Source organism: Galeopterus variegatus, unplaced genomic scaffold (assembly GCF_000696425.1).
Source record: "Galeopterus variegatus unplaced genomic scaffold, G_variegatus-3.0.2 Scaffold11025, whole genome shotgun sequence".
In the NCBI taxonomy this organism is placed as follows: Eukaryota; Metazoa; Chordata; class Mammalia; order Dermoptera; family Cynocephalidae; genus Galeopterus; species Galeopterus variegatus.
In genome coordinates this window covers 21,846-31,492 of record NW_007737136.1, presented here as the reverse complement: position 1 = coordinate 31,492, position 9,647 = coordinate 21,846, and positions in this window count along the sequence as shown.

The window sequence follows — 9,647 nt, the reverse complement described above, 5'->3', positions numbered from 1 at the left end:
TTTTAAAAAAAAAAAAAAAAAAAAAAAAAAAAAAAAAAAAAAAAAAAAAAAAAAAAAAAGAAATGGAGCAAGAGAAAAGGACAATGTCTGATGCTTCTATCAGGAAATTCATGATTTAGCAAGAGAGACAGCTAAGAATGTTAGAATGTTAAGTGAAAAAAGAAGGATTTCAGAATTTTAAAAGTGTCAACATTGTATCTGATTGCTAAATGTAAAAAAGCCTATGTTATGGGAAATAACTATAAAGAAATAGATGAATAATTGTTGTAAAATAATTTTATAAGTGACCTTTAATTTTTTCATCTAAATATTCTATATTATAAGCATATGTGTGTGTAAAATTGTTTTCCAAGAGAAAAATGTGATCCACAGTTAGAAAAGGTGACATAAAGTACAGCTAAAATAGTTTGAGGAGAGGGAATATCACATAAATTCTGTTATTAATTTATTAAATATATTCATTAAACACTTTCTATTTCCCACACTTCACACTAGGGAAAGTATGCGATACATAAAACAGTCCTTTTCCTCAAGACCCTTAAGTTAGCATGAGGAAGAAAGACCCCAACATAGGTATTTATAAAACAGCAGTTGCATTTACACATAAGAAAAGATATTCAACCTAACTCAAAATAAGGTACATGCAATTTTATACTATATTAAGATACTTTCCTCAGTTTTCAGATTGACAGAGATCAGAGTGTTAAAAACACACTTTGGTGGAGAGGCCTCAAAGAAACAGACATTTTCATACACTGCTTATAAGAGTACAAAATAGCACACTTTGGATGAAAAGCTAGTGGTGCTTAAGCAAACTACACATTAAATTGTGATAGAATGCAGTAATCTCATTTCTAAAACCTTATCTTGCAGATATGTATGCACATATATACAAAATGATGTATACACAAGGTTATTCATTTTGGTTCTGGTTATAATAGCAAAAGACTAGAAGCAACACAAGAGCCCTTCAATAGCAGATGGCTAAATTCACCAAACAATGGACCACCACAGAGCTGTTTACCAGAATGAGGAGGCACCTTCCACAGTGATATGGGAAGATTCCCACAGGGCATATAAGAATATTTATATTTGCTTGTTTTTGCATAAGGGAACACTGGAGAATTTCAGGGAACACTAATGAAGTTGTTTCCTATTGTGAGGATGGGGGTTGGTAGGGGGTAGAAAGAAGTAAATGGGCTTGGGTGTTGGAGAAACACTTTTCCAAATGCCTTTTATGAATTATTTTGATTTTTTTAATAACGCAGTTATATTTTCTATTGAAACAAACACATTAAGCAGAGAGTTCTGCTTAATGCATGTTTTCCCAGGATAAGTATTAACAGTGCCCTGTTTCATTCTTTTTTTAAAATTGTATACTCATTTTTTATTATTTTACTTTTTTTTATTATACATACCTGTGGGGTACAACATTGATTTTCAATAATTGTGTACAACGTGTGGAGGTTAGATCAGTATAGTAAGCTTATTCTTCATTATAATACGCAATCATTCTTTGTGTCCATTGACTGATTCCTCATTAGCCCGCTCCGTCTCTTCCTTCCTTCACTTATTCCACCTCTAGTTTTCTAAAAGTTCAACATATTACTGTGATTGTTACTTCTTTCTTTCTTTCTTTCTTTCTTTCTTTCTCTCTGTCTCAATTGTTCATTTATTTATGGATTCACCTCCCAATTATAAGTGAGAACATGCACTATTTATCCTTCTACACCAGGGTTGTTTTACTTAGAATAATTTTTTCCAGGTTCATCCACATTGCTGCAAATGGTAGAATTTCATTCTTTTTTTATGTCTGAGTAGTATTTTATCGTGTATATATACCACAATTTCCTTATCCAGTCATCTATCAATGGACATTTAGGTTGGTTCTTTTGTGATTTTTTTACATCAAAATCTTGTAGTTTTCCTCACATAGATATTGTATATATTTTGTTAGACTTATACATGTGTTTTATTTTTCTGCATGCTAATGTAAGTGCCATTGTATTCTTAATTTCAAATTCCAATTTTTATTGCTGGTATATATGAAAGCGATTGACTTTTATATATTACTCTTGCATCCTGCAACCTTGCTATAACTGTTAGCTATTGTCAATAGAGGTGCAATAAACATGGGAGTGCAGGTATCCCTTTGGCCTGTTTCTTTCTTAAAAATATCTGGCTTTACTTGAATGTTAAACTATATGACCATTCTAGATAAAGGAATGTTAGCTTTGATGCTACCTCAGTTTGTGATCTGAATATGTATGTGTGTGTATGTATATACATAATGTGTGTGTGTGTATTTATATATGCTTAGTCTGTTCAGCTGCTATAACAAACTACCACATACGGGTAGCTTATAAATGACAGAAATTTATTTCTCGCAGTTCTAGAAGCTGGAAGTCCAAGATCAAGGCGCCAACAGATTCAGGGTTTGGTAAGGGCCTGCTTTCTGGTTCACAGATGGCTGCCTTCTTCCTATAATATCATGTGGCAGAAAGGGTGAGGGAAATTTCCAGGGTCTTCTTTATAAGGGTACTAATTCCTTCATGAGGCTCTGTCCTCATGACTTATTCATCTTCCATATATCATCCATCAGACTGGGGGTTAGATTTCAACCTATGAATTTTGGTGGGACATGGACATTCAGTCTATAGCACAGCCCAATGAGTCACATTGGTACATTTCTTCCCATTTCTTTTCCCATCAAGTACAACAGTGACAATATTTGTATGACATACTGAAGTGAACAGAAAGGCTGGTTTCTGACCACTGCAAACCGCTCACGGTACGGTTTCTTCAGGCTCTATCTGGTTACTCAAAGAGTGAGGGGCAGAAAGATTGGTTCTTTGCTTACCTGATAACTATATTTGTTAGGAAGCTCTGCCCTAAGGAAGATTAGAAGGGCAGAACCTCAGAAGGTTGCAGAACATAAATGATTGTTAAGTAAAAGGGAGATGAGTCTGGAGAACTGAAGTGATTTAAGAAAAGGGAATGACTCCTGGTGGGGTTACAGGAAGGGTGCTTAATCTCCCTCAGCCTCATTTGATCCTTGGGAGTTCATTCATTCACTTATTCATAAATGGATGAATATGCTGGAGATTGTACTAGAAATCAACGGGGAGGTATATGTTACTGAGAGTTGTTGATAACTAATTACATCTGCACAATAGGATTCTAAGTTCCCCAGGCTCACAGCACAATATAGACTCCACAGTATTGATGAATGTGGCCCAAGCAATTGTCAGCAATTCTTTTGGGCTTGTCACCAGGGAATGTGCTGGTCAAGTAGTGTTTTGTTGCTGCCACAATCATCTCTTAAAAAAGAAAATTTGAGATAGCCACAATGTTGGAAGACAGAGTAAGAAGAGAATAGGGGCCCCAAAGCGATGCACTAGAAGATAGTATAAATTTTCAAAGGCAGGGAGAAATACACAGGATGCTCCAGGGTGACTTTGGACACATAGGTTCAAAGAAGATAGATGCTTGATTTGGAGTATTACCAATTCTACTGACCACACATGACAAATATGTGAGATAGGTGTAAAAGTAGGCATGAATTCCCATTGCAGAAATTTATGTGAAAAATGTAAATTAATAATGTCTATCTCATATGTAGTGTTTACTGTTTTCCATGCCTTACATGTATAAATAATTCAACCCTCAAAAGAATTCTCTGAAGAACATTCTATTGTTGTCCCCATTTCACAGAGGAGGAAACTGAGTAACAGGAAGTTTAAGTGAATATCCAAAGTCCTGCAGCAAGAAAGCAGTAGAGATAGTGATTGAACCCAAGGAGACAGGCTTAAGAGTCCCTTCTCTAACCACTGCAGTGTCCCATCTCTGGAATTATAAGGCTTACTACTATTTATGAGCACCTCTATAGTGTCAGGAAAAGTGTTAGGCACTTTGCATATTTTGTTTCCTTTAATCTTTATAGGACTATGGAGATCATTATAATCTTTTTAAATATGAAGGTACTTCAGAAAGTTAATGGAAAAATACAATTAAAAGAAAATAAAAATTTTTCCATGAACTTTTTGTGAATTGCCCTTGTGTAAGAAAACAGATGGTCAAAGAGAGGTTAAGTTTTTGCCTAGAATCATGTAACCAAAATGTGGCAACACTTGAGTGTGAACCAACACCTTTCCCTCTCTGTTCTGGATATTTAGATCTGACACATCTGGGTCTAGTTCAGGCCCTGCTTTCTTTAAGAAGTGTTTCAATTATGGAATCAAAACTCCCTAAGTTGGAAGGAATGTGAACTTTCATCCACTGCCAGCCACTTATTTTGCATACAGAGAGAATGAGGCTGAGGAATTCTTGTCAAAGTTCCCCAGCCAGCTGGAGAAAATCTAAGGTTGAGTCCGTGTCTCTTTATAGCAAGTCCAGTAATATTTTTTTATTTACTATGTAAAAATTGGGATGATCCTCTCTTAGAAAGTAGATATACGAATTATAAAGGTGTAAAGAAGATATAAAAATTATAAAGGTATTAAGAAAGCAGCTGACATTTGCTGGCAGAAACCAGAAACCAGAAATGTAAGCAGCAAAAATTGATTATTGAGTAAATATATAAGAATTTTTTAAAGAAATTCATAAATAGGGGCTGGCCCGGTGGCACACTGCTACAGTGTGCCGCTTGGGAGTGCGGCGGCACTCCTGCCGAGGGTTCGGATCCCACGTACAGACCAGCCGCTCACTGGCTGAGCTAGGTGCGGGCGCAACACCGAGGGTTGCGATCCTGTTGCTGGTCACGAAAAAAGACAAAAAGGAAAAAAAAAAAAGAAATTCATAAATAGTATTCAAGACTCACACATTTACTTATCTCTTCCAATTATTTCTATCTGTCTTAGCCACTAATGAGCTGTGCATCTTTTGACAGGTCATGTTACCTTTTTGATCCTTAATTCACTCATCAGAAAAGTCAGAGAGTTGAACTAAATTATCTCAGAAGACAAACTGGTGGTGGAGCCATGGGGAAAAACAGGATACAAGGATTGGCTAAGACTTTAAGTCTCTGTTTACACTTTCTATCTCAGTCTGTTTTCTCATTTGTATTTATCTGCTTTATATATTATTCTTCTAATGCTGTTTGTTTTGTTTGTTTGCTTGTTTAAAAATATCTGGGATTAGGTGATTTCCAGGGTGTCTTCTTTGATCTCTCTGCAAGAGAGCTGAGCCTGCTTCTTACTACAGTTATGCAGCAATAAGTGAACTAATGTGAAGGAAGAAAAGACTCTCATGGTTCCAGGAGACTTGCCTATCTGTGGTAGACATACAAAACGGTGCATTCTGAAATCTAGTGCCTCCAGGGAAAGAGTCAACAAGATTAGAGCCTTAGGCACATGGGTTGAGGTCCAGGCACTAAAGGCTGATGGACGGTGTAACTCACTTAGACTCCTAATGAGGAGGGGCAGAGAATAGGGAAATTGTGACAGATTCTAAGACCCCTCTTATACTAATGAGTCTTCTGTTTTGGCTGTGTCTTACTCAGACAGTAGGTGCTTCAGGAGACTAAGGATGGGTAGTATCCTTGAGTACATCCAGGTGCCACAAGTTAGGGAAGGTAAAGCCAGGGCAATGATAAGGTCTAACATTTCCTGAACTTATTATCTTTGAGTCTCCAGTGTATTGCCCCTTATATACCTTCTTCTCCATCTACTCTGGACTATCGCTATTTACTGAGCCCGTCTCTCTACCTGTCCTATATTCTTTTGTCCAGAATGTCCTCCTCCCACTCCTGCCACCTAGGCATAAACCTTAAGACCATCATTTTCTCTGTGATCCTGAACCAGTCACCTAGACTTTCTGAGTTTCAGTTTTGTAATTTATGCATTCATATAGCCACTTTAGTAGGCTCTCAATAAATAGTATTACTGCTATTACTACTAATGTTGTTGGTGGTAAATATACAGGTATTAAATTAATTTACTGATGGCTGGTCTCGGTGGGCTTAAAAATTGGACAGTTGTGAATGTCATTCTACCTGATCTTAATAGAGAAGGGCTAGAGATTCCCCTACCAGTGTAGTCAGTCACTGTTCTGGGTAAGCTACTAGAACCTCAGGCCTCTATTTGAAAAGCAGGGGGCAATAACACATACCCTGTCCTGCCTTGCCTCAGGGGAGAAGCACTACTGAAATATGAGAGTGCTTGGTGAGCACTAGAAAGCTTATAGGGAAAGTGAAGGAAAATGATCAGGGCCCCTCAGATATTCAGAATCTTGCCGAGCACTTGATGTAAATATGCATGTGCCCAGGTGTTCCTTGGTTATTGTCTAATGTAATTGTGCATGTAAACCCAGGTGTCCTGGGTTACGGACAAGTATAAAGGATAAGTGGCTCTGATCCACGTGGCCTCCCAATCCCAGGATGCCCCTGGGGGACTACGAGGAGGCCACTACTGCTGCTGGAGACTGTTGCTGCAAGCTGTTGCTGCCAGTGCCCCGGGGATGACCCAAGAGGCTGCTGCTGTTTCTGCTGCTACTGCTGCTGTAAGCTGCTGCTGCTGCTGCTGAGGTCTGAGCTTGTGTCATCTGCCAATGGCTCCCAGGACCTTTCCCAATTACCTAGCTTGTGGACTTGCATGTGAGGGGTCTGGTGACCCAGTTTGTATCATGGGTTTAAAGAGTCTGTGGGCTCTAACCCCTAGCCCAGGCAATACAAATGGAAAACTTGGTGTAATTAAAATAATGAAATGTCTTTAGTTATGTATAGCCCCATCCAGACAATTGGCGTAGCTATTGCCTCAACCCGACAATTTGCCTAGACACCTAGCTTTATAAAGCTGTACCAAAGTATAGGCCTGTAGAAATTCTGTACATGAGGAGGACAGACCAGAAGGCATGGGCACCTCTGTTCAGAAACCCAACAGCATGCTATAAGCCTGGCAATCTTTGAGTAGTGGGTCCAAAATATGTCTTAAATATTTCCTTCTTGTCAGATAGATCTCAAGGAGGTGCACTGAACTTCCCTAGGATTAGTCATCCAAGGCTTTTGTCTCCACTTCCCTTTGGCCAGCCAGAGAAGCCTTGGACTCATTGCTGAACTATCACTGCCACACATAGACTGTTTGAAGGATCTGGATACCTCAACATATCATAGGGAAACAAGCAGACCTATTCAGCTAAGCAAATAAGCAAATCCTCCCACAAAACTTTTCTTCTGGGCAACTCAGGGGAACAGGGCAAAGTGCTAACAAGTTTTCTAATGAGAAAGCAAACAAACTGCTTAATTGAGCCAGGGAAGCCAGAGAGGCAAGGGAATTGTTCCTGGGGGAGAGGGGAGGCAGCTTAATCACCCACGGCCTCAACTTCAGTAATTATCAGCATTTTCTCTTCAGAGACCACCCCCAACATGAGTTCTGAAGCAAAGCACTTTGGGGAGGCCCCAGTTTTCTCCTCTTCCTTCCCTCATTAATTATAATTGGGATCATGGGAATGCAAACCAAGATGTCAAAGAAGCAATCCTACAACAGGGTACAAGCCTGCTCAGGAGACTTTGCCGGAACCACACAGAAGAGCATTTGTTTCCCACATTCATAAGAGGCACTGTGGAGGTGTAGACTGAGAGTCAGGAGGCCTGGGTTTTAATGTAGGCTCTGTTACTAACTAACTCTGGCACAAAGTGGGTAACACATCTTCTCTAACTTGAAATTTTTAATATATAAAATACAGAAATTATACTTCATGAATTCTATGGTTTCTTTGAACTATAATTTTTTGAACTATGATAAATGCTGTGATAAATTTTAATTTTGATACCAGGGTAGCAGCATTAAGAGAGCCAGATTGACTTTAGTAGCCTGATTCTGGCTTAAAAGGAAAAACAACAACAAAACCTACCCCAAAAGAAGGGAATTAAAAAAAATTCAATTCAAACAAAGGAAGGCATTGACATACTTATTTCTTCTTTCAGAACATTTCTTAAACTGTCATTTCCTTTTCAAAAAAAATCCCACGAAATATCATTCCAAAGGAAGGCATTGACATACTTATTTCTTCTTTCAGAACATTTCTTAAACTGTCATTTCCTATTCAAAAATAATCCCACGAAATATCATTCTTTTTTTTTTTTTCCATTTTCCAACAAACATGTATTCTTTGTATTAGACAGGGGGTGGGGGTGGTAAAATCTTAGTGTCTACCCTCAAAAGTTTTCCCAATAGACTAGAGGGACTGAGCCAAGTCAACTCACAGTTTGCACTACAATGCAATGCATTCTATGAATTAAACAAAACGGTTCTAGTCATCCGCCTGTTTGCACATCTCAGCTTGTCTGCACACCCAATCACACATATGTAGTACTATTTATCATGACTCTCAGATACTACTAAAAAATAAAAATGAATAAAAAACACAAGTGCAACTTCTACTTCTGGTAATAATATTTTAATATAACATACAGTCAGAAAACCTTGGATTTTAATTCCAGTTACACAAATCATCAGTTATGAAGTTTAGTGCAATTTTGCTAACCCCTTTTTGCCTCATTTGCTGAAAATGATACCTACTTGTATGGTTGTTGGGAGAATTAAGTAAGGTCACTTAAATTGGCATATAGTAGTTGCTACAGGAATAAAATCTAATTTTGTTGATCGCTATTATTATTAGTATCATAGTTGTTGCTTTGTGTTGCTTTGCCCCCCACGGATTTGTCACCCCACTTCCCCTGGGTGATGGAGACACAAAGGATTACTCAAAGCCCGTCTCTTCTGAGCAGTGAGAGGCCCCGAAGTGGTTAATCTCCCTCTGGAACTCTCAAGCGAGAAGGATCCCTTCTTGGGAAGTTAACACCAAATTGGGGTTCTCTTCCTGCATTTATTTTCCAGAGCAGGAAGTTACAGGAAGAGACATAGGTGGGGTTATAGTTTAACAGTATAGGCTGGTAACTTTCAGTGAAACAAGCCAGATGACATTCCAGTAGACAATTAAGTGGTCTTATCAACACAAGCTTGATCTTAGCAAACGTTCCTTCTTATAACAATTTCTCAGTATCTTTACATAACAATCAGCAACTAGTCTGTCTTACAGCCAGCAACCTGCCGTGCCACAATTCTTATCTTGCACCAGAGACTTATAGCCTGAGGAAAATTCCCTGTCCTTGCAAGGTCAATATTTGAAACTGCAAGGCTTTGGAAAACCAGGCCCTGTGAAGAACGTATGCTTTATCGTACATCCCACACATAATTACACCTCAAATATCTCACAGAACACAAAGAGGTAATTTCTAAAGCCATAAGAGTATTCACTGAGGAGTTCAATAAAGTAAAAAAAATCCCAAACAATTTTTATTGCTGTGGAATCTCAGTGCCCCTTCAGAAGCCCTGCAAATACAGGTCAAACTGCTTTAAAGTAAAAAACCACTCCTGAAACTGATTCAGTTCTTTCTGAGCATATGAATTCCACTTCTGACAAGGGGCAAACAGACCAGGATATTCTTTTGGCCATGCCCTAGAAAGAGCACAGTTAGAGGCAGATGATGTTTCAACTAATGAAAACCAGCCTTAAGGAATTATTGGGAAGAATTAGGGGACATGAAAATGACCCTGACACAGAAAATAAGTTCAATAAATATTAAGTTCCCATCTTCTTTGCTTTCTGCAGTGACTAGACTACTAAAATTCTTATCACAATGTGAACAC